Source organism: Triticum urartu, chromosome 4A (assembly GCF_056163025.1).
Source record: "Triticum urartu cultivar PI428250 chromosome 4A, HENAU_Tu73, whole genome shotgun sequence".
In the NCBI taxonomy this organism is placed as follows: domain Eukaryota; kingdom Viridiplantae; phylum Streptophyta; class Magnoliopsida; order Poales; family Poaceae; genus Triticum; species Triticum urartu.
The window spans coordinates 161,793,621-161,821,611 of NC_141876.1; the positions used below are offsets into that span (position 1 = coordinate 161,793,621).

A 27,991-nucleotide genomic window follows, 5' to 3' on the forward strand; every position below is an offset into this window, starting at 1 on the left:
CGGGGTATCTTGTAATAACAAGACCAATTGGGAATAAAAGTAAGAACGACAGGTGTAAGTATTTATCCATAGGGATTTTTCGGTGGTAGGGAATTGCAAAAGCAACAGGCACAAGGTCTCGAGAAAATATCGGAGAGTATTGTCAGAATCTTCTGTTGAAGCAGTCGATCATCCGTAATGAAAGGGTTCTCCGGCAGGAAGTGGTAACGAGAACCTAGAGTTAGATGTTAGCAAAATCATTTAACCCGAATAGAAGAGAGATCAGAGTCCCAGAGTATAGATCGAGGAATAAAAGATCCTAATAACACCCGATGGCGACGTGGGCCCAGGGGCCGCACATCCAAGTTATTAAAACAATTTTCATCGACTAGACTCAACTTCGACCAAGGAGTGTGGAAGGGGGATTCCTACAGGCAGTCGGCTCTGATACCAACTTGTGACACCCTCGATTCAATCGTACACTAATCATACATGCAAACGTGTACGATCAAGATCAGGGACTCATGGGAAGATATCACAACACAACTCTACAAATAAAATAAGTCATACAAACATCATATTACAAGCCAGGGGCCTCGAGGGCTCGAATACAAGAGCTTGATCATAGACGAGTCAGCGGAAGCAACAATATCTGAGTAAAGACAGAAGTTAAACAAGTTTGCCTTAAGAAGGCTAGCACAAACTGAGATACAGATCGAAAGAGGCACATGCCTCCTGCCTGGGATCCACCTAAACTACTCCTGGTCGTCGTCAGCGGGCTGCACGTAGTATTAGGCACCTCCCGAGTAGTAGTAGTCATCGTCGATGGTGGCATCTGGCTCCTGGGCTCCAATGTCTGGTCGCAACAATCAAGAATAGAAAGGGGGAAAAGGGGGAGCAAAGCAACCGTGAGTACTCATCCAAAGTACTCGCAAGCAAGGAGCTACACTACATATGTATGCATTGGTATCAAATGGAAAAGGCTATCATATGTGGACTGAACTGCAGAATGCCAAAATAAGAGGGGGATAGCTAGTCCTTTCGAAGACTACGCTTCTGGTAACCTCCATCTTGCAGCAGGAGAAGAGAGTAGATGGTAAGTTCACCAACTAACATCGCATAGCATAACCCTAACCGATGATCCTCCCCTCGTCGCCCTGTGAGAGAGCGATCACCGGGTTGTATCTGGCACTTGGAAGGGTGTGTTTTATTAAGTATCCGGTTCTAGTTGTCATAAGGTCAAGGTACAACTCCAAGTCGTCCTGTTACCGAAGATCACGGCTATTCGAATAGATTAACTTCCCTGCAGGGGTGCACCACATAACCCAACACGCTCGATCCCAATGGGCCGGACACACTTTTCTGGGTCATGCCCGACCTCGGAAGATCAACACGTCGCATCCCTACCTAGGCACAACAGAGAGGTCAGCACGCCGGTCTAAATCCTATGGCGCAGGGGTCTGGGCCCATCACCCTTTGCACACCTGCACGTTGTGAACGCGGCCAGAAGCAGACCTAGCCTAGCAGGCGTTCTAGTCTAATCCGGCGTGCGCCGCTCAGTCGCTGACGTCACGAAGGCTTCGGCTGATACCACGACATCGAGTGCCCATAACTGTCCCCGCATAGATGGTTAGTGCGTATAGGCCAGTAGCTAGACTCAGATCAAATACCAAGATCTCGTTAAACGTGTTATCTTGAAATAACCGCGAACGCCGACCAGGGCTAGGCCCACCTCTCTCCTAGGTGGTCTCAACCTACCCTGTCGCTTCGCCACAAAGATCCACTCAGAGGGCCGTCGGGACAAACGTCCTTTCGGACCCAATCCGTGGATCACTTGCGAGTACTCCTACGAGCCGACCCATCTTTAGTCACCAACTGTATAGCATGTATTTATGTATAAGTATATACCCGTGATCACCTCCCGAGTGATCACGGCCCGATAGTATAGCATGGCAGACGGACAAGAAAGTATGGCCACTGATGATAAACTAGCATCCTATACTAAGCATTAGGATTGCAGGTAAAGGTAACCACAGTTGTAGCAACAATGACAGGCTATGCATCAGGATAGGATTAACGAAAAGCAGTAACATGCTACACTACTCTAATGCAAGCATTATAGAGGAGAGTAGGCGATATCTGGTGATCAAGGGGGGGCTTGCCTGGTTGCTCTGGCAAGAAGGGGTCCTCAACATCGTAGTCGATCACAAGGGTACCGACAGTGGTCTTGGGGTCTACCGGAAAAAGTAATGGAGGGGGAACACAATAAATAATAGAGTAATCAAACATAACATGACAAACGCGGTGCTAGAGGTGATCTAACGCAGGGATAGGTGATACCGGTGAAGGGGGAAACGTCTGGGAAAGTATTCCCGGTGTTTCGTGTTTTCGGACAGATGAACCAGAGGTGAAATGTTGCAGGTTTGCTATGCTAGGTATGTGTGGCGGGTGAACGGACTGCGTATCCGGATTCGTCTCGTCGTTCTGAGCAACTTTCATGTACAACGTATTTTCATCCGAGCTATGGATTATTTTATATGATTTATCAAAGTTTTATGCTTTTTTGAAATTTATTTTATTACTGAAACCGAACATTATCCAGAACAAGAAAGGTGATGTCAGCATGACATCACCATGACGTCAGCGGGTCAAACCCGGCTGACCAGATTCAAATCTGGACTGTGGGTCCAGTGGGACCCACCTGCCATAGACTAACATGTTAATGAGGGTTTAGTTAAGTAGGTTTAATTAAGTTTAATTAATGGATTAGGTTAATTAAATACAATTAATTAAGTTAATTATTTTAATTAATTAATTAATATTTGTATTAATTATTATTTTTAATTCCTTTTTTATATATGTTTCTTTTAACCGTTCCAGGGGGTTGGCCCCACATGTCATTGGCCCTAGGGGCCCTAGTGGGTTCGGATGCGAGCGGGCGCAGGCGTAGAGCGCGGGCGCCCAGCCCATTTGGGCGCTGCGGGCGTTGGGCGATGCCTGGATGCAGGGGCACGGCGAGGCGGCAGGCGGGCGGGGCAGTGGACAGAGGAAGGGGCGGGCGGCAGCGTGAGCCAAGGGCAGGAAGCAGCAGCAACGGCGGTTGCGTGTCATGGCGAGCAGCAGTGAAGAGCGCGGCGCGGACGGGGCTATGCAGAGCAGCAGCAGGGAGATCCGCTGCGAGCGGCTCGGGCGGGAGGCCACGGGCACGACGAGCGCGTGCGCACGAGGCGGCAGCGGTTGTAGGCGGAAGGGCGCGACCAGTGTGGATGGGTTGCGGCCAGGGGAGAGCGGGGGTTGGCGTGGCGGCAGGGCTAGCAGGACGCGACCGTAGAGCTTGAGGCGTGCGCGGTCAGGGTGTGGCCTGGTCGGAGTGAGTATGACAGGAGCACAGCGGAGCAGAGAAGGGGGAGAGGAAGTCGAGGCTCACCGAGCCCTGTAGTTGAGCGAGGTGGGCTCGGGGAGGAGTCGAGGTCGGTCGCCGGCGATGTGGCTGCGGCGAGGTAGCGCCGGGCGGCGGTCGGTGTCGAGCGGTGACGGGGTAGAGGCGCGGCGTCGGGGCGGCCTTGGTCGATCCGGCCATGGAGCTAGACTGCGGGGATGAGGAGGCATCGGCGACGACGGTGGGGCATGGCGACGTGGGTCCGGCGGCGGCAGCTGGTCGATCCCCCAGATCCAATCGGTGGCAGAGGGGAGAGGTGGATCGAGGGAGCGGGGGAAGTGGGGCGACCGGTGGGTTAGGGTTTCGGCCAGGTACGGGGGGGGGGGGGGGGAATAGGCCATATAGACCAGGGGTATTGGGGTGGGCCGGCTGGCTGCTAGGTGGGCCGAGAGGCCCAGGGAGAGGGTGGGTTTCTCTTTTGTTTTAGTTTAGTTATTATTTTTTTCTATTTTCTATTTTATTTCATTTCTTCTTTTTTGTTTTATTAACTTTCTGTTTTTATGAAATACCCAAGTTGTACCTAAAATATTATTAATACCTATGCCACTACCACAATTATCCTGGCCCCTAATATAAAATAGTTTGTAATTGTTTATTATTTAATAATCATTTAACTAATTGTTTTTGCTACTATTTTATTCATTTTGAGTATTTACATATTTTATACAAGTGTGGTTTCTCCACCTTTATTATTTAGAATTTATCTGTGAACATTTTAGTTTTAATGTTTCAAAACTTTTGATGTTTGTCTATATTTTAAATTAGAATTTGAATCGTTTTTGAACCATCGCAAGATTAACAACAGTAACCGAGGTGACGTGGCATCATTAGCATGGAGTTACTATAGCCTAATTATCCGGGCGTCACAAAGTTACTACCGAACCTCGTAGGTCAACCAGAGTAAGATCCGCACCAGAGTGGTACAGTAATCCTTTTTGGAAGTCATGTTACTAGACCATGACGAACCTACGAACTATGAGGAAGCAATGATGAGCCCAGATTCCGCAAAATGGCTTGAGGCCATGAAATCTGAGATGAGATCCATGTATGAGAACAAAGTGTGGACTTTGGTTGACTTGCCCAATGATCGGCAAGCCATTGAGAATAAATGGACCTTCAAGAGGAAGACGGGCGCTGGTAGTAGTGTTACTATCTACAAAGCTCGAATTGTCGCAAAAGGTTTTTGACAAGTTCAAGGAGTTGACTACGATGAGACCTTCTCACCCGTAGCGATGCTTAAGTCCATCCGAATCATGTTAGCAATTGCCGCATTTTATGATTATGAAATTTGGAAAATGGATGTCAAAACTGCATTCCTTAATGGATATCTTAAAGAAGAGTTTTATATGATGCAACCAGAAGGTTTTCTTGATCCAAAAGGTGCTAACAAAGTGTGCAAGCTCCAGCGATCCATTTATGGACTGGTGCAAGCCTCTCGGAGTTGGAATATATGCTATGATAGTGTGATCAAGCATATGGTTTTATACAGACTTGCGGTGAAGCCTGTATTTACAAGAAAGTGAGTGGGAGCACTACAGCCTTTCTGATAAGTATATGTGGACGACATATTGTTGATCGGAAATGATGTAGAATTTTCTGGAAAGCATAAAGGAGTGTTTGAAAGGATTTTTTCAATAAAAGACCCCGGTAAAGCTACTTACATACTGGGCATCAAGATCTATAGAGATAGATCAAGACGCTTGATAAATTTTTCAATGAGTATATACCTTGACAAGTTTTTGAAGTAGCTCAAAATGGAACAGTCAAAGAAGGAGTTCTTAGCTGTGTTGCAAGGTGTGAAGTTGAGTAAAGACTCAAAACACGACCACGGCAGAAAATAGAAAGAGAATGGAAGTCATTCCCTATGCCTCAACCTTAGGTTCTATAAAGTATGCAATGTTGTGTACCAGATCTATTGTATACCTTAGCATGACTTTGACAAGGGAGTACAATAGTGATCTAGGATTAGATCACTGGACAGCGGTCAAAATTATCCTTAGAGGACTAAGGAAATATTTCTTGGTTATGGAGGTGATAAAAGAGTTCGTCGTGAAGAGTTACGTCGATGCAAGCTTTTGACACCTATCTAGATGACTCTAAGTCTTGATCTAGATACATATTGAAAGTGGGAGCAATTAGCTAGAGTAGCTCCGTGCAGAGTATTGTAGACATAGAAATTTGTAAAATACATACGGATCTGAATGTGGCAGACCCGTTGCCTAAACTTCTCTCAGAAGCAAAACATGATCACTCTTTGGGTGTTAATCACAAAGCGATGTGAACTAGATTATTGACTCTAGTAAACCCTTTGGGTATTAGTCACATGGAGATGTGAACTAATCACATAAATATGTGAACTATTGGTGTTAAATCACATGGCGATGTGAACTAGATTATTGACTCTAGTGCAAGTGGGAGACTGAAGGAAATATGCCCTAGAGGCAATAATAAAGTTGTTATTTATATTTCTTTATATCATGATAAATGTTTATTATTCATTCTAGAATTTTATTAACCGGAAACTTAGTACATGTGTGAATACATAGACAAACAGAGTGTTCCTAGTATGCCTGTACTTGACTAGCTCGTTAATCAAAGATGGTTAAGTTTCCTAGACATGGACATGTATTGTCATTTGATGAACGGGATCACATCATTAGATAATGATGTGATAGACAAGACCCGTCTGTTACCTTAGCATAATTATCGTTTAGTTTATTGTTATTGTTTTCTTCATGACTTATACATGTTCCTATGACTATGAGATTATGCAACTCCCGAATACCGGAGGAACACTTTGTGTGCTACCAAACGTCACAACGTAACTGGGTGATTATAAAGGTGCTCTATAGGTGTCTCCGGTGGTGTTTGTTGAGTTGGCATAGATCGAGATTAGGATTTGTCACTCCGATTGTCGGGGAGGTATCTCTGGGCCCTCTCGGTAATGCACATCACTATAAAGCCTTGCAAGCAATGTGACTAATGAGTTAGTTGCAGGATGATGCATTACGGAATGAATAAAGAGACTTGTCGGTAACGAGATTGAACTAGGTATTGATATACCAACGATTGAATCTCGGGCAAGTAACATACCGATGACAAAGGGAACAACGTATGTTGTTATGCGGTTCGACCGATAAAGATCTTCGTAGAATATGTAGGAGCCAATATGGGCATCCATGTTCCGCTATTGGTTGTTGATCAGAGAGGTGTCTCGGTCATGTCTACATAGTTCTCGAACCCGTAGGGTCCGCACGCTTAACGTTTGTTGATGATATAGTACTATGTGAGTTATGTATGTTGGTGACCGAATGTTGTTCGGAGTCCCGGATGAGATCATGGACATGACGAGGAACTTCGGAATGGTCCGGAGATAAAGATTGATATATGGGATAATAGTGTTTGGTCTCCGGAAGGGTTCCGGAATTCACCGGAAGGGGTTCCGGATGTTTCCCGAAATGTTTGGGTACGAGAACACTTTATTTGGGCCAAAGGGAAAAGCCAACAAGGTTTTCGGAAAGAGCAAAAGGAAGTTTTGCGGAGTCCAGGGGCCAGACGCCAGGGTCCCTGGCGTCTGGGTCCAGACGCCGGGATCCCTGGCGTCTGGTCCTGGAGTCCGAGAAGGACTCTTGCCTTTCGGGTGAAACCGACTTTGTGTAGGCTTTTACTCCAAGTTTCGACCCCAAGGCTCAACATAAAAATAGAGGGGTAGGGCTAGCACCCAAGACAGATCAAGAAATACCAAGCCGTGTGCCGGCAACCTCGTCCCCTCTAGTTTATCCTCTGTCATAGTTTTCATAGTGCTTAGGTGCAGCCCTGCGGAGATTGTTCTTCACCAACACCGCCATCACGTCGTCGTGCTGCCGGAACTCATCTACTACTTCGCCCCTCTTGTTGGATCAAGAAGGCGAGGACGTCATCAAGCTGAACGTGTGTTGAACGCGGAGGTGCCATACGTTCGGTACTTGATCAGGATGGATCGTGAAGGTGTATGACTACATCAACCGCGTGGATAAAACGCTTCCGCTTTCGGTCTACGAGGGTACGTAGACACACTCTCCCCTCTCGTTGCTATGCATCACCATGATAGATCTTGCGTGTGCGTAGGAAATTTTTGAAATTACTGCGTTCCCCAACAGGGTTTTCATCATATTTCTTGAGTATATTCCTCTGCATCATGTCATCTTACTTAAGGTGTTACTCCATTCTTTATGAACTTAATACTCTAGATGCATGCTGGATAGCAGTTGATGTGTGGAGTAATAGTAGTAGATGCAGGCAGGAGTCAGTCTACTTGACATGGACGTGATGCCTATATTCATAATCATTGCCTTCAATATCGTCATAACTTTGCGCTTTTCAATCAATTGCTCGACAGTAATTTGTTCACCCACCATATTATTTTCCTTCAAGAGAGAAGGCTCTAGTGAAACCTATGGCCCCGGGGTCTATTTTCCATCATATATTTTTAGATCTATGAACCCAAAAATACCTTGCTACAATTTATTTACTTTTTTTTGTTTTATGTTTTAGTAATCTTTTATATCTATCTCTATCAGATCTCATCCTTGCAAGTGACTGTGAAGGGATTGACAACCCCTTTATCGCATTGGGTGCAAGTATTTGATTGCTTGTGCAGGTGCATAGATTGGAGACTTGCGTGTATCTCCTACTGGATTGATACCTTGGTTCTCAAAATCAAGGGAAATACGTGTCTCTACTTTGCTGCATCACCCTTTCCTCTTCAAGGGAAAAACCAACGCCAGCTCAAGAAGTAGCAGTTCCCGCAAGGCGTGACGCTCGGCGTCCTCTGGGTCGAGACCGAGATCATCCTCGGACGGGTTCTCCACCCGGTCGATGGAGCTGCTCCGAGTTTTCCGGAGCACGACATCACCTCCAGACGCGGTCACTGATAACCCACAAGTATAGGGGATTGCAACAGCTTTCGAGGGTAGAGTATTCAACCCAAATTTATTGATTCGACACAAGGGGAGCCAAAGAATATTCTCAAGTATTAGCAGCTGAGTTGTCAATTCAACCACACCTGGAAACTTAGTATCCACAGCAAAGTGTTTAGTAGCAAAGTAATATGATAGTGGTAGCAGTAGCAACAAAAGTATAGACAACAAAAGTAATGTTTTTGGTATTTTGTAGTGATTGTAACAGTAGCAGCGGGAAAGTAAATAAGCGTAAACCTGTATATGGAAAACTCATAGGCACCGGATCAGTGATGGATAATTATGCCGGATGCGGTTCATCATGTAACAGTCATAACATAGGGTCACACAGAACTAGCTCCAATTCATCAATGTAATGTAGGCATGTATTCCGTATATAGTCATACATGCTTATGGAAAAGAACTTGCATGACATCTTTTTTCCTACCCTCCCGTGGCAGCGGGGTCCTATTGGAAACTAAGGGATATTAAGGCCTCCTTTTAACAGAGAACCGGAACAAAGCATTAGCACATAGTGAATACATGAACTCCTCAAACTATGGTCATCACCGGGAGTGGTCCCGATTATTGTCACTTCAGGGTTGCCGGATCATAACACATAGTAGGTGACTATAGACTTGCAAGATAGGATCAAGAACTCACATATATTCATGAAAACATAATAGGTTCAGATCTGAAATCATGGCACTCGGGCCCTAGTGACAAGCATTAAGCATAGCAAAGTCATAGCAACATCAATCTCAGAACATAATGGATAGTAGGGATCGAACCCTAACAAAACTAACTCAATTACATGATAAATCTCATCCAACCCATCACCGTCTAGCAAGCCTATGATGGAATTACTCACACATGGCGGTGAGCATCATGAAATTGGTGATGGAGGATGGTTGATGATGACAACGGTGGCGAATCCCCCTCTCCGGAGCCCCGAACGGACTCCAGATCAGCCCTCCCAAGAGGTTTTAGGGCTTGGCGGTGGCTCCGTATTGTAAAACGCGATGATTTTTTATCTCTGATTTTTTTCTCTCCGAAAGCAAATATAATGAGTTGGACTTGGCGTCGGAGGGTATCCAGGGGGCCCACGAGGTAGGGGGGCGTGCCCTAGGGGGGGGGGCAGCCTCGTGAGAAGGGTGTGGGCCCCCTGGTCTTCATCTTTGGCGAGGATTTTTTATTATTTTTTCTAAGATGTTTCATGGAGTTTCAGGTCATTCCGAGAATATTTGTTTTCTGCACATAAAACAACACCATGGCAATTCTGCTGAAAACAGCGTCAGTCCGGGTTAGTCCCATTCAAATCATACAAGTTAGAGTCCAAAACAAGGGCAAAAGTGTTTGGAAAAGTAGATACAACGGAGACGTATCAACTCCCCCAAGCTTAAACCCTTGCTTGTCCTCAAGCAATTCAGTTGACAAACTGAAAGAAAGAAAGAAAAACTTTTACAAACTCTGTTCGCTCTTGTTGTTGTAACTATGTCAAGCCAGCATTCAAGTTTCAGCATAGATCATAACTAACCACATTTGCAATAATTCTCAGGTCTCATAATTACTCATATCAATAGCATAATCAACTAGCAAGTCATAATAATAAATCTCAGATGACAACACTTTCTCAAAACAATCATAATATGATATAACAAGATGGTATCTCACTAGCCCTTTCTGAGACCGCAAAACATAAATGCAGAGCACCTTTAAAGATCAAGGACTGACTAGACATTGTAATTCATGGTAAAAGAGATCCAATCATAGTCATACCCAATATAAATTAACAGTGATGAATGCAAATGACAGCTGTGCTCTCCAGCTAGTGCTTTTTAATAAGAGGGTGATGACTCAACATAAAAGTAAATGGATAGGCCCTTCGCAGAGGGAAGCAGGGATTTGTAGAGGTGCCAGAGCTCGGTTTTGAAATAGAGATAAATTGTATTTTGAGCGATATACTTTCATTGTCAACGTAACAACTAAGAGATGGCGATATCTTCCATGCTAAACACATCATAGGCGGTTCCCAAACAGAATGGTAAAGTTTATACTCCCCCTCCACCAACAAGCATCAATCCATGGCTTGCTCGAAACAACGAGTGCCTCCAACATACATCAGGTCCCAGGGGGAGTTTTGTTTGCAATTAATTTTTATTTAGTTTGCATAAAGCATGGGACTGGGCATCCCGGTGACCAGCCATTTTCTCGTGAGTGAGGAGCGGAGTCCACTCCTCTTGAGAATAACCCGCCTAACACGAAAGATAAGGACAGCCTTGGTTGATACATGAGCTATTCGAGCATACAAAACAGAATGTTTATCTGAAGGTTTAGAGTTTGGCACATACAAATTTACTTGGAACGGCAAGTAGATACCGCATATAGGAAGGTATAGTGGACTCGTCTGGAATAACTTTGGGGTTTAAGGGATTGGATGCACAAGCAGTATTCCCGCTTAGTACAAGTCAAGGCTAGCAAAAGACTGGGAAGCGACCAACTAGAGAACGACAACAGCCATGTACATGCATTAAAATTAATAAACATTGGATGCAAGCATGAGTAGGATATAAGCCACCATGAACATAAATATCATGAAGGCTATGTTGATTTTGTTTCAACTACATGCGTGAACATGTGCCAAGTCAAGTCACTTAAATCATTCAAAGAGGATACCACCCCATCATACCACATCATAACCATCTCAATAGCTTGTTGCCACACAAGGTAAATCATTATAACTCATAGCTAATCAAGCATGGCACAAGCAACTATGATCTCTAATTGTCATTGCAAACATGTTTATTCATAATAAGCTGAATCAAGAACGAGGGGCTCATCATATTTACAAAAACAAAAGAGGTCGAGTTCATACCAGCTTTTCTCATCTCAGTCGGCCCATCATATATCATCATAATTGCCTTTCACTTGCACGACCGAATGGTGTGAATAATAATAAGAGTGCACGTGCATTGGACTAAGCTGGAATCTACGAGCATTCAATAAACAGGAGAAGACAAGGCAATATGGGCTGTGGGTTAAATCAACAATAATGCATATAAGAGCCACTTCAACAATTTAATTATGGTCTTCTCCTAGTGACCCCCAAAGAAAAGAAAAGGAATAAAACTATCTACACGGGAAAGCTCCCAACAAGCAAAAGAAGAATGGGAAATATTTTTGGGTTTTCTTTTTAATTATTACTACTATAGCAGAAAAATAAACTACTACTAATTTGTTTTGGGTTTTTCTTAAGGTTTAACAAAGACACAAGAAGAAAGCAGGAAAAAGAAAATAAACTAGCATGGATATTACAGTGAAAAAGTATGAGCACCGACATTTAGCCATGAGTGTGTGTGAACATAAATGTAATGTCGGTGAGAAATACGTACTCCCCCAAGCTTAGGCTTTTGGCCTAAGTTGGTCTATGGCCACGGCTGGCCTGGCAGATATCCATAATAATAGTTGTTGGGGTCGTACTGTGATGAGGAAGAATAGTTGGGATCATACTGATGTGCAGCGGTTATCGCCTGCTGAGCTGCAGCGTGGAGTCGAGCTGCCTCCGCTCTCCTCTCGTACTCTTCTGCCTCCTCTCTGGTAATAACATATCTTCTTTTTGTCTATGAATCAAAGAAGGAAGGAGCAGGGAGAGTAATACGGAAAACACGTCGTTTATCAAAAATTAAACGATATAAGAGAGGTGATTCAGGCCTCTCGACAAACTGGTGCGAAGCCATAGAGTCATAATCTAAATATGCAGGAGGCAACTCCGTATCACCCTCTTGAATGTCTATTTCAAGAAAATGAGCTAAGCGGGTTGCATAAATTCCTCCAAAGAAATCTCCATTATGTCTATTATGATGCAACCTATGAGCTACAATGGCTCCCATATGATAAGATTGGTCCCCTAACACAGCACTCCTAAGAATGCTAAGATCAGGGACACACATGTGACATGCTTCATCCTTAGCATTTATGCATCTACCGATGAAGAGAGCAAAATAATGTATACCAGGAAAGTGAATGCTCCCTATGGTAGCCTGCGTTATATCTCTAGATTCCCCCACAGTTATACTAGCAAGAAAGTTTCTAAATTCAGATTTAAGGGGATCCCTAACACTACCCCATGATGGAATCCTCTAAGTCAATGGTATAAGATTTGTCATAGAGATCAAACATGACTGAAGGAGAATTACGCGAAGATGAATACTCAAACCTCCTCACAAATGAACTTGTGAGATCATGATACTGGGGGCAATTGTTAGCCTCAAAATCCTCAAGACCGGCATTGTGCAAATATGCTTTGAATTCTTCTTTAATTCTCGCACGGTCCATAAAATTTTCCGACGGCCATTCGCAAGGCCGTACTGGAGCGTCTCTTGGTGGATCCTCGTCAGCATCGCGCATAGCAATCCTGGGTCCTTGCTTCTTAGAAGAACCACCTTGGAACATCTTCCTAAGCATATTGTTTTTCTCTGAAAAATTCTGAAATTTTTAGTAACTTCAAACAAAAATGAACCAACTTCAATAAAATTGATAGCAACTACTCCTACAAGTGCCTAGAGCCTATATCAAGCATTAGAACTACTTGGAACCATATAAATTTGACATGCAAGCTCAAGAACATGGTCACCTATGCAGCACAAATTTGCAAAGAATAAAGCACTAGAACAAAAACTAATTGGACCAATGGAGGAGTCACATACAAAGGAACAATCTCCCCAAGCTGCTTTGCGAGAGGTGCTTTGAGCAAGGAGATCGAAAATCACAGCAAAAGTGGCTGGAACTCGTGCTTGAGTTCGTTTTTTGGGTTTGTGTGAGACAGAGGAAGAAGATGGGTGCTGGGATAAGTGGAGGAGGGCCACCGTGGGCCCATGAGGCAGGGGGCGCGCCCTAAAGGGGGGGCGAGCCCACCACCCTCATGGCCAGGTTGCAGCTCCTCCCGCGGTAATTTTTGCACAGTAAATCCTCAAATATTCCCAAAAAAATCATATTAAGTTGGCATGGCATTCCGAGGACTTTTATTTTCGGGATATTTTTATATTGCACGGGTTAGTCAGGAAACAGGCAGAAAAATACTATTTTTACTTTATTTAATATAAATAACAGAAAGTAAAAGTGGAGTACAGAGGGTTGTGCTTCTAGTTTCATCCATCTCGTGCTCATCAAAAAGAATCCACTAACAAGGTTGATCAAGTCTTGTTAATAAACTCATTCCGATAATCATGAAACCGGAGAAATTTCGAATAACACTAAGTTACCTCAACGGGGATATGCACATCCCCAATGATAAGTATATCATATTTCTTCTTGACAGTAGGAAGAGGAAATTCAAAACCTCCAAACATAATCGACGGAATTTTTCCAATAGAATTGATACTATGAACTTGAGGTTGTTTCCTCGGAAAGTGTACCATATGCTCATTACCATTAACATGAAAAGTGACATTGCCTTTGTTGCAATCAATAACAGCCTCTGCAGTATTAAGAAAAGGTCTTCCAAGAATAATAGACATACTATCATCCTCAGGAATATCGAGAATAACAAAGTCCTTTAAAATAGTAACGTTTGCAACCACAACAGGCACATCCTCACAGATACCGGCAGGTATAGCAGTTGATTTATCAGCCATTTGCAAAGATATTTCGGTAGGTGTCTGCTTATTCAAGTCAAGTCTACGATATAAAGAGAGAGGCATAACACTAACACCGGCTCCAAGATCACATAAAGCAGTTTTAATATAATTTCTTTTAATGGAGCAAGGTATAGTAGGTACTCCGGGGTCTCCAAGTTTCTTTGGTATTCCACCCTCAAAAGTATAATTAGCAAGCATGGTGGAAATTTTAGCTTCTGGTATCTTTCTTTTATTAGTAATGATATCCTTCATATATTTAGCATAAGGATTTGTTTTGAGCACATCAGTTAATCGCATACGCAAAAAGATAGGCCTAATCATTTCAGCAAAGCGTTCAAAATCCTCATCATCCTTTTTGTTGGATGGTTTCGGAGGAAAAGGCATGGGTTTCTGAACCCAAGGTTCCCTTTCTTTACCATGTTTCCTAGCAACACAGTCTCTTTTATCATAACGTTGATTCTTTGATTGTGGGTTATCAAGATAAACAGCAGGTTCAATTTCAACATCATTGTCATTACTAGGTTGAGCATCATCATGAACATCATCATTAATATTTTCATTAGCTTCATGTTCATTACCAGATTGTGTTTCAGCATCAGACATAGAAATATCATTTGGATTATCAGGTGGTTCAGCAATAGGTTCACTAGAAGTTTGCACAGTTCTATCATTTTTCTTCTTCTTCTTTTTAGAAGAACTAGGAACATCAATATTATTTCTTTGAGAATCTTGCTCGATTCTCTTAGGGTGGCCTTCAGGATACAAAGGTTCCTGAGTCATTCTACCAGTTCTAGTAGCCACTCTAACAGCATAATCATTTTTCTTACTATGCATTTCATCAAGCACTTCTTTTTCATCCTTAAGTACTTGTTCTACTTGAGTTGGTAACCATAGAAGCATGTTTGCTAACAAGTTTAAGTTCACCTTTAATATTAGCCATATAATCACCCAAGCATCTAATCATATAAGCATTTTCTTTTAATTGTCTACCAAAATAAGCATTGAAGTCGTCTTTCTTAAACATAAAGTTATCAAACTCATCCAAGCACTGACTAGCAATTTTAGTAGGGGGGACTTCAGCTTTATCATATCTATAGAGAGAATTTACCTTTACTACCTGTGTCGGGATATCGGGATCAGGAGGTTCTTCCGTAAATAAAGAATTGAGATCATATGTTTCTTCGATGGGCGGTATATTAAGACCATGTATTTCTTCAATAGGAGGTAAATTCTTGACGTCTTCAGCTTTAATACCTTTTTCTTTCATAGATTTCTTTGCCTCTCTTCTTCGGAGTTGGTTTAGGAATAGGCTCAGTAATTGGAGCAGGAGTTGGCTTAGGAGCTTGCTCAGGAGGTGCCCAATTATTTTCATTTGTCAACATATTATTCAATAGAATTTCAGCTTCATCTGGTGTTCTTTCCCTCAAAAGAGAACCAGCACAACTATCCAGGTAATCTCTGGAAGCATTGGTTAGTCCATTATAAAAGATATCAAGTATTTCAGGTTTCTTAAGAGGATGATCAGGCAAAGCATTAAGCAACTTGAGAAGCCTCCCCCAAGCTTGTGGGAGACTCTCTTCTTTAATTTCCACGAAGTTGTATATTTCCCTCAAAGCAGCTTGTTTCTTATGAGCAGGGAAATATTTAGCAGAGAAGTAATAAATCATATCTTGGGAACTACGCACACAACCAGGATCAAGAGAATTAAACCATGTCTTAGCATCGCCCTTTAATGAGAACGGAAATATTTTGAGTATATAAAAGTAACGCGATCTCTCATCATTAGTAAATAGGGCAGCTATATCATTTAACTTAGTAAGATGTGCCACAACAGTTTCAGATTCATAGTCATAAAACGGATCAGATTCAACCAAAGTAATTATATCAGGATCAACAGAGAATTCATAATCCTTATCAGGAACACATATAGGTGAAGTAGCAAAAGCAGGGTCAGGTTTCATTTTATCTCTAAGTGATTCTTTGTTCCATTTAACTAATAACCTCTTAAGCTCATATCTATCTTTGCAAGCTAAAATAGCGGCAGAAGATACCATATCAAAAAGATAACCCTCGGGAATAACAGGCATCATTTCATCATCACTATCATCATCGTATTCAGATTCAATAATTTCTTTTTCTCTAGCCCTACCAATTTGTTCATCAAGAAATTCACCAAGGGGCACAGTAGTATCAGGCATAGAAGCAGTTTCATCATAAGTATCATGCATAGCAGAAGTGGCATCATCAATAACGTGCAACATATCAGAACGAATAGCAGAAGCAGGTGTAGGTGTCGCAAACTTACTCATAACAGAAGGTGACTCAAGTGCAGAGCTAGATGGCAGTTCCTTACCTCCCCTCATAGTTGAGGGATAGATCTTGGTTTTTGGATCTCTCAAGTTCTTCATAGTGTCCAGCAGATATAAATCCCAATTGACTCAAAGAATAGAGCTATGATCCCCGGCAACGGCGCCAGAAATTAGTCTTGATAACCCACAAGTATAGGGGATCGCAACAGCTTTCGAGGGTAGAGTATTCAACCCAAATTTATTCATTCGAGACAAGGGGAGCCAAATAATATTCTCAACTATTAGCAGCTGAGTTTTCAATTCAACCACACCTGGAAACTTAGAATCTGTAGCAAAGTGTTTACTAGCAAAGTAATATGATAGTGGTAGCAGTAGCAACAAAAGTAAAGACAGCAAAAGTAATGTTTTTGGTATTTTGTAGTGATTGTAACAGCAGCAGTGGGAAAGTAAATAAGCGTAAACCAGTATATGGAAAACTCGTAGGCACCGGATCAGTGATGGATAATTATGCCGGATGCGGTTCATCATGTAACAGTCATAACATAGGGTGACACAGAACTAGCTCCAATTCATCAATGTAATGTAGGCATGTATTTCGTATATAGTCATACGTGCTTATGGAAAAGAACTTGCATGACATCTTTTGTCCTACCCTCCCGTGGCAGCGGGGTCCTATTGGAAACTAAGGGATATTAAGGCCTCCTTTTAATAGAGAACCGGAACAAAGCATTAGCACATAGTGAATACATGAACTCCTCAAACTATGGTCATCACCAGGAGTGGTCCCGACTATTGTCACTTCGGGGTTGCCGGGTCATAACACATAGTAGGTGACTATAGACTTGCAAGATAGGATCAAGAACTCACATATATTCATGAAAACATAATAGGTTCAGATCTGAAATCATGGCACTCGGGCCCTAGTGACAAGCATTAAGCATAGCAAAGTTATAGCAACATCAATCTCAGAACATAATGGATACTAGGGATCAAACCCTAACAAAACTAACTCGATTACATGATAAATCTCATCCAACCCATCACCGTCCAGCAAGCCTACGATGGAATTACTCTCGCACGGCGGTGAGCATCATGAAATTGGTGATGGAGGATGGTTGATGATGACAACGGTGGCGAATCCCCCTCTCCGGAGCCCCGAACGGACTCCAGATCAGCCCTCCCGAGAGGTTTTAGGGCTTGGCGGCGGCTCCGTGTCGTAAAACGCGATGATTTCTTCTCTCTGATTTTTTTCTCTCTGAAAGCAAATATATAGAGTTGGAGTCGGAGGGTATCCAGGGGGCCCACGAGGTAGGGGCGCGCCCCCACCCTCGTGAGAAGGGTGTGGGCCCCCTGGTCTTCATCTTTGGCGAGGATTTTTTATTATTTTTTCTAAGATGTTCCGTGGAGTTTCAGGTCATTCTGAGAATATTTGTTTTCTGCTCATAAAACAACACCATGGCAATTCTGCTGAAAAGAGCGTCAGTCCGGGTTAGTTCCATTCAAATCATACAAGTTAGAGTCCAAAACAAGGGCAAAAGTGTTTGGAAAAGTAGATACGACGGAGACGTATCAGTCACCGTGGCTGCAAGCGCCAAGTCAAGAGGCGTCCTGCACACCGCGAAGAGTTCATAAGAGAAATACAACGAAGCGCCAGTTGGAAATCAACAAAAGGTACTGTCAGATGTGGGGTTCAGGCTAACCCTTAAGGTTCGAACACTAGGGTGTGCGCGAAGTCTTTCCCTTCTACCAATCTACGCTCTAGCTTGCTAAGATCTCGCGGACGAACTCGAAGAACTCACAACACAGAAGGTCACGGGGATTATACTAGTTTGGGCCACCGTTGTGGTGTAATACCCTACTCTAGTGTGGTGGTGGTGGATTGCCTCTTGGGCTGATGATGAGCAGTACAAGGGAAGAACTGCCTCCTGAGGTTGAGGTGTTCTTGTGCGTATGAACTTGTGGTGTGAGGATTCGATCTAGCTAAGATGAGATTGAGGTGTCCCCCTACTATGGTGGTGGCTAGCTCTACTTACAGAGGCCCCGGTCCTCTTCCCAAATATCGAGTGGGAAGGGAGCCAACAATGGCGGGCTAATTTGAAGGAGGGCAGCTAGTACGAGCTATCCTAACAAAAGGTAGTCTTCGCCTGCACAAAGCTCTGGTGGTGACGCCGTCTTGGGCTCCACGATAACCTCCGTCTTGCAGTCCATGGTCTTGGTCTTGTTGCACTGAAATGGCAACCTTTTCCCGAGGCCTCGGTACCCCACGGCTGCGCTTGCCCCCTTTGCACCAAAGAGGAAACAAGGATGCTGCGCGCACTGGCGCCCGCCTGGCACCCGCCTGGTGTCGATCATCATGGCTCACGTCATGAGAGCCTCGCGAGGTTTGCCCTGCCTTGATATCTCCGCTCCTCGTGAGCCTGCTTGGCCAGGCCACTCCAGAGGAGGTCTTGCGTCGTCCGCCTCGCGAGGCTTGGCCCCTCGCGAGGGTCTTGGATGCCTCGTTGGTGAAGATGGGCCGTACGGCCTGCTGGCTCCGCCACGCTGCGGGCCGCAGGCAGGCAAGTCTGGGGACCCCCGTTCCCAGAACGCCGACAGTAGCCCCTGGGCCCAAGGTGCGCACGGGCTTGGCTTTGCGGCGAAGCCAAGGGTCAAGTTCGGAGCACCGCGGGGCCCCAAAAGCCTGCGGCCTTGGTTGACGCATGGCGGTTGATTGGACGTGGGCGTCTCCGCTTCCCCACGCTCCCTTTGAATCCGTCTGGCTATGCGGCCCCTGCGGCCTACACAGTTATTCTTCCTTCGCCACGCCTGACTCTTCCAATCTCCTTGCTTCCTCGACGCCCTGCTCCGCCTTCCCAATCCGACCAGTGTTCCGCCTGCTTCACCGCCATGGCGCCGAAACAAGCCGACAAGGGGAAGAAACCTCTGTCCTTGCCAACTGCGCCTCCATCCTTCGAGGCGGCGCTCAGTCGGCCTTGGGTGCTCAACGACGAGGCCATGGGCAAGGTGTGCCCCATGCTCGCCTCCAGCTTCAACGAGTGGGGAGAGACGCCGGCCTGGTCTGCGTCTCGCTCCAGCATGGCTCGGCAGTCATAGAGATCCCGATCTTCATTGACGCCCTCTGGGCTGTCCTGCTTCCTCCCGTCTCCACCTTCTTCAACGCGGTGCTCGAGCACTATCAGATCCATATGCTCCATCTCGACCCTCAATCTGTGACCCTTCTTATCGTCTTTGCCTTTGTGTGTGAGGCCATGGTGGGCATCACCCCCTCCATGGCGCTCCTCCGCCACTTCTTCTCGCTACATCTCACTGGTGCCCGGCAGAGCTCAGGGTGTGTGGGCTTCCAGGCCGTGGCTGCGACGGCATGCATGGGGATCGACTTCGAGCTCCCTTCATCCGCAAGCGAGTTCCACACGCGATGGGTGTTTGTTTATGCCGGCATGCTCAACCCTCTGCTCCAAGCTCCGGTGGGGCCTGCCATTCCAAACTCCGGCTGGGGTCACCAGAGGCTCGTGAGCCCCTGCCTTGCCCCCGTCTGGGCCAGGCTGCAGTGGTTGAAGGACCTTGGTGTGACTGCGCCCATGGTGGTGAGGGAGTTTGTCAGGCGCTGAGTTGCTCCGCTTCAGCGCCATTCCCGCCCGATGTGGGCCTTGCTCAGCGGGCAGGACAACATGAGGTTTCAGGAGGAGGGCTTCCTCTTGCTGCACGACAAACTGTGCTCACGGTTCTATCTGGTGTCCCTCTGCCGGACGAGATGCCCAAGAAAATCTGCATGTTGTACCGCAGCGAGAACAAGGTCATGTTTGCCGCGAACATGCCTCCCTTTGATGAGTGGAGGCTGCGCCCAATTGGCTTGGTGGGGCCCCGCGAGAATCCCGTCACCGTGGTCCCCATCCTCGCCGTCGGTGCCGAGCTCGCCCCAGGTGATGGTGCGGGGGAGCGAGCTGCAACGGGGGCCGGCTGCTTAGGTCCTGAGGAGCACATGCCGAGCGGTGATCCAGGGGCGTCGTCCTTGGGAGCTTGTGACGCCCCTCCTGAGGTGTCGGTCGCTGATGAGATGTGGCATGCGGCTCCCGAGGCCGAGGCTTTAGGAACCTCGAGAGGTCGCAGCGAGAGAGAGCTGGGCTGTTCACCGCAGCCGAGCTCCCCTGAAGCCATCCCTCTTGGTTCTTCTTCGGCTCCGCCGCGCTCCGGCCATCACATCCAGCGCTTCGGTCGCCTTTGTGTGGACTTCGAGGAGCTCCGCAAGAGGAAGGGATGCCCTAGCGGCGGCAGCATCTTCGGACCGTTGAAGCGACGTAAGTACATCGCCATTGACGAGTAAGTACCTTATCTTGGTGATCTTCTATGTGCCGCCTTCCTTTCCTGGCGATTGTACCCTCGGGTCCCCTTCTGCTAAGGCCGTGAAATCTCCAGAGAAGCAGCTCCCTCTCGTCCCATCGCGCCCGCCAAGCTGCAGTGCCACAGGCTCAGACGCTGCCCACGGCGTGGGGTCAGCCAGGGGAGTTGGTCCATTATCAAGGCGCCCCGAGCTTGCGCCTTCGCCGTCCTTCCTTCGCGGCCTTGCTCGGAGCGCAGCAGGCGTGCCAATGGCTCCTCCCCTGGTCACGGTTGGTAGCTGGCTAGCCTCGATCCTGAAGTCTTCTTCAAACAGCGGGCCTTGTTCGATTCAGGCCCCTCGCTAGGGTCAGCTGGCGCCTGGGACCGTGCCATCCCCCAGCCCCCAACCAGGAGGTGGTGCTCCACTTGATGCTCCACCCGCAACCCCCGAAGCGGAGGACGAGGTGGGGCGAGCGTTCGAGCTCGAGCACGGGCGCAGCGTGGTCCGCCATGAGCTCTTCCAGGAGGCCATGGGCGTGACGAACCGCCTTGGTGAAGAGCTTGCTGTGTCGACTCGTGTCTTGAGGCTGATGGTCTTCGGTTGGTGGAGGAGCGGCGCAAGCTATGAGTGGCCATCAACCTTGGACGTTATCATCGCGACGTCAAGAACGCGAAGGCTGAGGCGTCCCTCAAGATTGCCAATGAGGCCCGCTCACGGCTTTGGAAGAAGCTCACGAGGCCGATCACCGCCGCGAGGCTGCGGACGAGCGCGCGTGGGAGCTCTAGGCCGGGAGCGCGTCCCTTGAGCAGCAGGTCGAGGTGCGCGAGGCCGCCCTTGCGTCGATGAGGGGGTCGCCAGCGGAGGAAGAGGAGGTCCGGCGGCGCGAGGAGACGCTGGCCCTGGAGGCCGTGGAGCGGAGCCTCGAGCTCGAGCGAGTGGAGACGAGGGAGCGTCAAGTCGCTCAAGCTGAGGATGCCGTCGAGGCCCGCGAGGCCAGAGTCGAGGAGGAGATCAACCACCGGGCGGCCGTGGTTTGCGCAGATCTGGAGGGCAGGTATGACTTGAAGCTAAAGCTCACCGGTCAGGAGGGTGTGGGCAGGGCCGCCACCCTCAGGCCCAGGCTGGACGAGGCCGAGAGGCATGCGGAGGCCACAGCGCCGCCTTGGTTACGGCGCAGGAGGACTTGGCCTCCGCCCGTGCGGAGCTGCTTTCCTTCCGGAGACGAGTTGACGACACCGAGGCCATCGCTCGGCAAAACAGAGAGGAAGAGCTTCAACGCCGAATGCTGGAGCGTGAGCACGCTCCTATGCTTCAAGACCTTCGGAACAGGGCCAACACCGCCTTGGGTTATATCTGCGACGAAAACGCCCTGACCCCTCACTCAAGTGACTACGCCAGTCACCTGACCTTGTTCACCGAGGTGGTGACGCGCCTGGAGGCTCAATCTGCCCGAGCTCGGTAGCTTGTGGAGGAGAGGGGTCATGGCCTGCTTCAGCGCGCCTTCTCCCATGTCTTCAGCCACCTTCTGAACGACGACCCCAACTTCGACTTCGATGCCATCATTGCCCCCGTATCCATGGCCGTCCGGGGTGACCTGGCGTGTTGGGTAGAGGACCATGTCGACGCGTTGGTCAGGGCCTTCACCTCAAAGAATGATGGGGTGGTGGCCATCGCAGACGAAGGTGACATGGTCAATGAAGGCGATGTGGGCATCGCCGACGGCGGCGATGATTTCGACGAAGATGATGGCGATGCGAGTGACGCGTCCATGGATGATGTAGCGAGCGATATCTCTGGTTGATCCCATATTCTCCTGTTGTTTTATTCTGCACGCAAAACTCGGGTGTGGCCCTTGGAAAACTTGTAAGAGCATTTTGAGAGGGGGAGCCCCTCGTGTAAGTAGATCGGAGTTTTTACTTTCCTATGCGATGTGGGTATGTGTCCTCGTGAGCTCATGAAGCTGGGGGTGAGTTTCCCGATGTGGTTTACCTTACTCAGCGCCAACTTAGGGCTGGGTCGTGAGGCGGCGAGTTCCTGAGAATCCCGCGGAGCTTATCGCCCCGTTGGAGGGGGCCCCACAGGGGGTGAGCACCAAGCGTAGTGCTAACGCGTGCTTTGTGCGGTCTGGCTTGCGAGGAGCTTTGCGAGGGAAAGGCGATGGAGGTGAGTCCCAAACCAAACAAGATCCAGAAGGCGAGAAACGGCTCGAACGAGAAAAGGCACCCCCACGTGCATTGATAAAAATTCAGCTTCAACTTAAGTCCAGAATCAGAAAGCAAAGCCACAGAAAGAAAGATCCAAAGCAAAAGGCCGCGTCCGGCACCTAGTCTAGTCTTCGGGTCTTCAAGTCTTCTCACCAGCGCAGAGCTAAGTGTTGTCCACTAGGCATGGAAGGGAGCCCCAGGGCCTGAGGCCGGCGCTCCTGAGACTCTGGGGCGTGTACAGCCCCAACTCATTATTACGTGAGAGTGTCACGGGCGGCGAGCTTCACAGGCACTGGGCCTTCTTCACAGGTACCGGCCTTGCTTCATATCGCCAGACGAGGGCCCCGCCTTGCGCCACCCTTGACCTCCTTTGAGACGACCGGAGACCAGGACGACACAAAGGAGGGAAAGAGGACGCCAGCGGTTCCCTCGGCGACCACGGGTCCTCTGCCGGGGGAAGGGTTGTTGAAGCCACCCCGGCAGAGGGCCTACCTCCGGGTGTCCCCTGGTTTCGCATGCCTTGGAGAGGGGCCTTGCTCCTGGCTTCCTCCCGGCAGCCCCCAGCGTGTCTCCCTTGTTGGAACGGGTGCCGCGGTGCCAGGGTCGCCGATCGATGCTGCGACCTGATTCATCTACAGCCCATGGTTAGCATAAGCCTGTTCCTAAGAGGTTAGCGGTACCCTGTAGTTGCCGTCGTCGGCGCGATTGTTGTGGTTCTCTGCTGGCTCTTGGAAAGCTTTGACTCCTAGCGCCCCTTCTCCCCAATCTTCTCCAACGAATGAGCCGATGCCGTCCTCTGATGCGTACCCTTGGTCCATCATGTGGGGCACATAGGCTTCCGGGGCCATCACCCCAAACACCTCGCCGTGGTGCCCCACGCTCCATGTTGCTCCACCCATGATAGCGTCCTGGGGATGACAATATGGCATCCGGCCGGGACCATGGGGGGTGACGCCTGCGCCCGTGCTTGTCGAGGGCGGCATGGGGGGTTGGATCCCCCTACGCCGCTGGGCGTGCTGATGTTGACGAAGCCCCCGGGCGTAGTTGATGGCGCGCAGGTGTGGTGAGGCTCGCCGCGCGACCTTGGAGTGGTCGTGGAAGGGAGTCGATAGCAGAAGGGTGGTGCTCCCGACGCCGCTGCGTCAAGGAGCTCAGCAACACGCTCAAGCAGCGTGTCCCGGCCGTTCTCCATCAGCCTGCATCATAGCGGCTCCCTTACCACTTTGAGTGCCACCCGCATGTTCGCCTGCTCCCGCCGTGAGTGCGGCGCTGTTGCCGCGACGTGACTCGCTGCTCTCGCCGCAGCTCGTACTTGCCGCGGGGTGAGGGTGGATGATGCCTGGCCGCGCTGCCAATGCCTGGCGGAGCTTGGGGGCGCCCGCGCCGCTTGGGGTGCGGGGTCAAGACCTTCATGGGCTGGCGGCGCCGTCCGGGCCGGCCAAGCTTCCCAGCGGTCGGATCCGGCCCTTGGGTCGCCAGACATCGTAGCCGGTGAACGTCGGAGAGCTGATTGGCGGAGAAGAAGCTCCGGCGCACCCCTACCTGGCGCGCCAAATGTCGGATGTGGGGTTCCGACTAACCCTTAAGGTTCGAACACTGGGGTGCGCGCGAAGTCTTTCCCTTCTACCAATCTACGCTCTAGCTCGCTAAGATCTCGCGGACGAACTCGACGAACTCACAACACAGAAAGACACGGGGATTATACTGGTCCAGGCCACCGTTGTGGTGTAATACCCTACTCCAGTGTGGTGGTGGTGGATTGCCTCTTGGGCTGATGATGAGCAGTACAAGGGAAGAACTGCCTCCTGAGGTTGAGGTGTTCTTGTGCGTATGAACTTGTGTGTGAGGATTCAATCTAGCTAAGATGAGATTGAGGTCTCCCCCCTACTATGGTGGTGTCTAGCTCTACTTATAGAGGCCCTAGTCCTCTTCCCAAATATCGAGCGGGAAGGGAGCCAACAATGGCGGGCTAATTTGAAGGTGGACAGCTAGTACGAGCTATCCTGATAAAAGGTAGTCTTCGCATGCACAATGCTCTGGTGGTGACGCCGTCTTGGGCTCCACGATGACCTCCATCTTGCAGTCCATGGTCTTGGTCTTGTTGCACCAAAATGGCAACCTTTGCCCGAGGCCTCGGTACCCCGCGGCTGTGCTTGCCCCTTTGCACCAAAGAGGAAATAAGGACGCTGCACGCGCTGGCACCCGCCTGGCGCCCGGCTGGTGTCGATCGTCATGGCTCACGTCACGAGAGCCTCGCGAGGTTTGCCCCGCCTTGATATCTCCGCTCCTCGTGAGCCTGCCTGGCCAGGCCACTCCATAGGAGGTCTTGCATCGTTCGGCTCGTGAGGGTCTTGGATGCCTCGTTGGTGAAGATGGGACATACGGCTTGTTGGCTCCGCCATGCCGCGGGCCGCAGGCAGGCAAGTCTGGGGACCCCCGTTCCTAGAACGCCGACAGGTACTTACCCAATCACCGTCGGATCACCTGCCTTGGCATTGCTACGGGGACGGTACGGCGCACTTTCTTCGCGGCCGTCTTGCCCCGCCCTAGCGGCGCCTGCACCATGCACTTCACGGCCGGTTTCGGCACCGCCGTATCCCTCCCGTGTGGCCGGCGCGCCACCGCTGGCTCACGGGACGATTCGATATAGCCCGCCTTCTTCGACCGTCTTGGGGGATGGACGTTGTCGTGTCCTCCCCTTACTAGTGTTGCACCACCAACGTGCATCGGGATCTTCTCATCGTCGTCTGGCCAGTCTTGCAAGAGGTCTGGGTGCGGAGACTTACCCGCGTGGCACGTCGCGCCGGCTTTCATGCTAGCTAGCCGTGTTTCAGTCGGCCCCGCGTTCTCGGGGAAGGACTCTGCCCCCTCCAAGACAGCTTGCTCGGCGACCAGTACCTACGTCCTCGTTCTGTTACGCATTGATTGGATGGCGAGCAACATCACCTCTCTCGTCGCATTAGGATGGAGAAGAAGCTCAAACATTGAAAAGTATGGGGACCAGGGACTCACCGTCGGAGCCTGGTTTGATCGGTTGTAGGGCGCCTTCACGAAACACCAATCAGCAACCATCTTGACTTTGGCCATGTTGTTGACCCGGTCGGCGACCTGCTCCAGCGATAGCCCTCTGGACGATGTCCGGGTGCGGTCCCGTCAATCCCCCATCAAGCCGATGATGTGCACCCAACGTTGCAACGGCAACACCCAACGCGCGATGAAGGCGGCGACAAGATCCATCCCTTTGAGCCCCTCGCGTGCCGTCATCTCAGCGATCCGGTTGCACAGATTTAGCAGCCCCTGTGGCGGGTTCTTGGGCATGTAGCCCTAGTTCATCTTGGCGAGCGGCTGCTCGTTGATGAACGGCGGCAGGTTGATGGCGTCAGCTCCTCCGCCGACATTGCACATGTAGAGGAAAGAGTTCTGCCATTTCTTGGCAGAATCCTCCAGCGGCATCTGGGGAACACCCCGTTCAGCCGAATCGAGATGACGGCGGCCCCACAGTCAGACATGGTCCCGGGCTCCGGCCCCTGTTGTTTGAGTAAGAAGAAGCGGCTCCAGAGCCCATGTCCGGCTCCACGCCCAAGTAAGCCTCGCACAGCGTGACGAAGCCGGCGAGCTGCAGTACAACGTTGGCACCATGGTGGTGCGGCTGCACCCCGAAGAAGGAAAGGAAAACGCAGAAGAAGGCGCTCACTGGGAGCCAAACCCGTGCTTGAAATGGCTGAGGAAGGCCACGTGCTCGCCCTCCCGCCGGTGCGGCTCCGTTTCCACCCCCCCCCCCCCCCCCGGCCTTGCGCTGATACGTCTCCATCATATATACTTTTACAAACTCTTTTGCCCTTGTTTTGGACTCTAATTTGCATGATTTAAATGGAACTAACCCAGACTGATGCTATTTTCAGCAGAATTGCCATGGTGTTATTTTTGTGCAGACATAAAAGTTCTCGGAATGACCTGAAACTTTACATAGATGATTTTTGGAATTAATAAAAAAATATTGGTGAAAGAATCAACTACAGGGGGCCCACACCCGGGCCACAAGGGTGGGGGCGCGCCCTCCGTCCTTGTGGCCCCTGGACCTCCACTGACCTCAACTCCAACTCCATGTATTCACTTTCGGGGAGAAAAAATCAGAGAAGGATTCATCACGTTTTACGATACGGAACCGCTGCCAAGCCTTATTCTTCCTCAGGAGGGAAGATTTGCAGTCTGTTTTGGGCTCCCGAGAGGGGAATCCGTCGCCATCGTCATCATCAACCATCCTCCATCACCAATTTCATGATGCTCACCGCCGTGCGTGAGTAATCCTGTCATAGGCTTGCTGGATGGTGATGGTTTGGATGAGATTTACCATGTAATCGAGTTAGTTTTGTTAGGGTTTGATCCCCAGTATCCACTATGTTCTAAGATTGATGTTGCTATGACTTCGCTATGCTTAATCCTTGTCACTAGGGCCCGAGTGCCACGATTTCAGATCTGAACTATTTTGTTTTCATGAATATATTTATGTTCTCGATCCTATCTTGCAATTTATAGTTGTCAGCGTTCTGGGAACGGGGGTCCCCAGACTTGCCTGCCTGCGGCCCGTGGCATGGCCAAGCAGCAGGCCATACGGCCCCTCTTCACCAACAAGGCACCCAAGACCCTCGCGAGGGGCCAAGCCTCGCGAGGCGGATGATGCAAGACCTCCTCTGGAGTTGCCGAGCCAGGAAGGCTCACGAGGAGCGGAGATATCAAGGCGAGGCGAACCTCACGAGACTCTCGTGACATGAGCCATGACGATCGACACCAGGCAGGCGCGAGCGTGCGCAGCGTCCTTGTTTCCTGTTTGGTGCAAAGGAGGCAAGCGCAGCCGCGGAGTACCGAGGCCTCAGGCAAAGGTTGCCATTTTCGTGCAACAAGACCAAGACCATGGACTGCCAGACGGAAGTCATCGTGGAGCCCAAGACGGCGTCACCACCAGAGCTATGTGCAGGCGAAGACTACCTTTTGTCAGGATAGCTTGTACTAGCTGTCCCCCTTCAAATTAGCCCGCCATTGTTGGCTTCCTTCCCGCTCAATATTTGGGAAGAGGACGAGGGCCTGTATAACTAGAGCTAGCCACCACCATAGTAGGGGGCTCGACCTCATCTTAGCTAGAGGGAATCTACACCCACAAGTTCATACGCA

The 27,991-nt window shown here is 48.9% G+C and overlaps 1 long non-coding RNA gene across 1 annotated transcript; it reads right to left on the reverse strand.

Moving 5' to 3' along the window:
* Nucleotides 1-501: 501 nt before the first annotated feature.
* Nucleotides 502-3,707, reverse strand: LOC147975245 (uncharacterized). The gene is made up of 3 exons (XR_015602020.1): nt 3,407-3,707; nt 2,142-2,213; nt 502-835 (listed from the first exon to the last, which is right to left on the reverse strand). It is a non-coding gene; the product is annotated as an uncharacterized LOC147975245 (long non-coding RNA).
* Between the last annotated feature and the right edge of the window lie 24,284 nt (nt 3,708-27,991).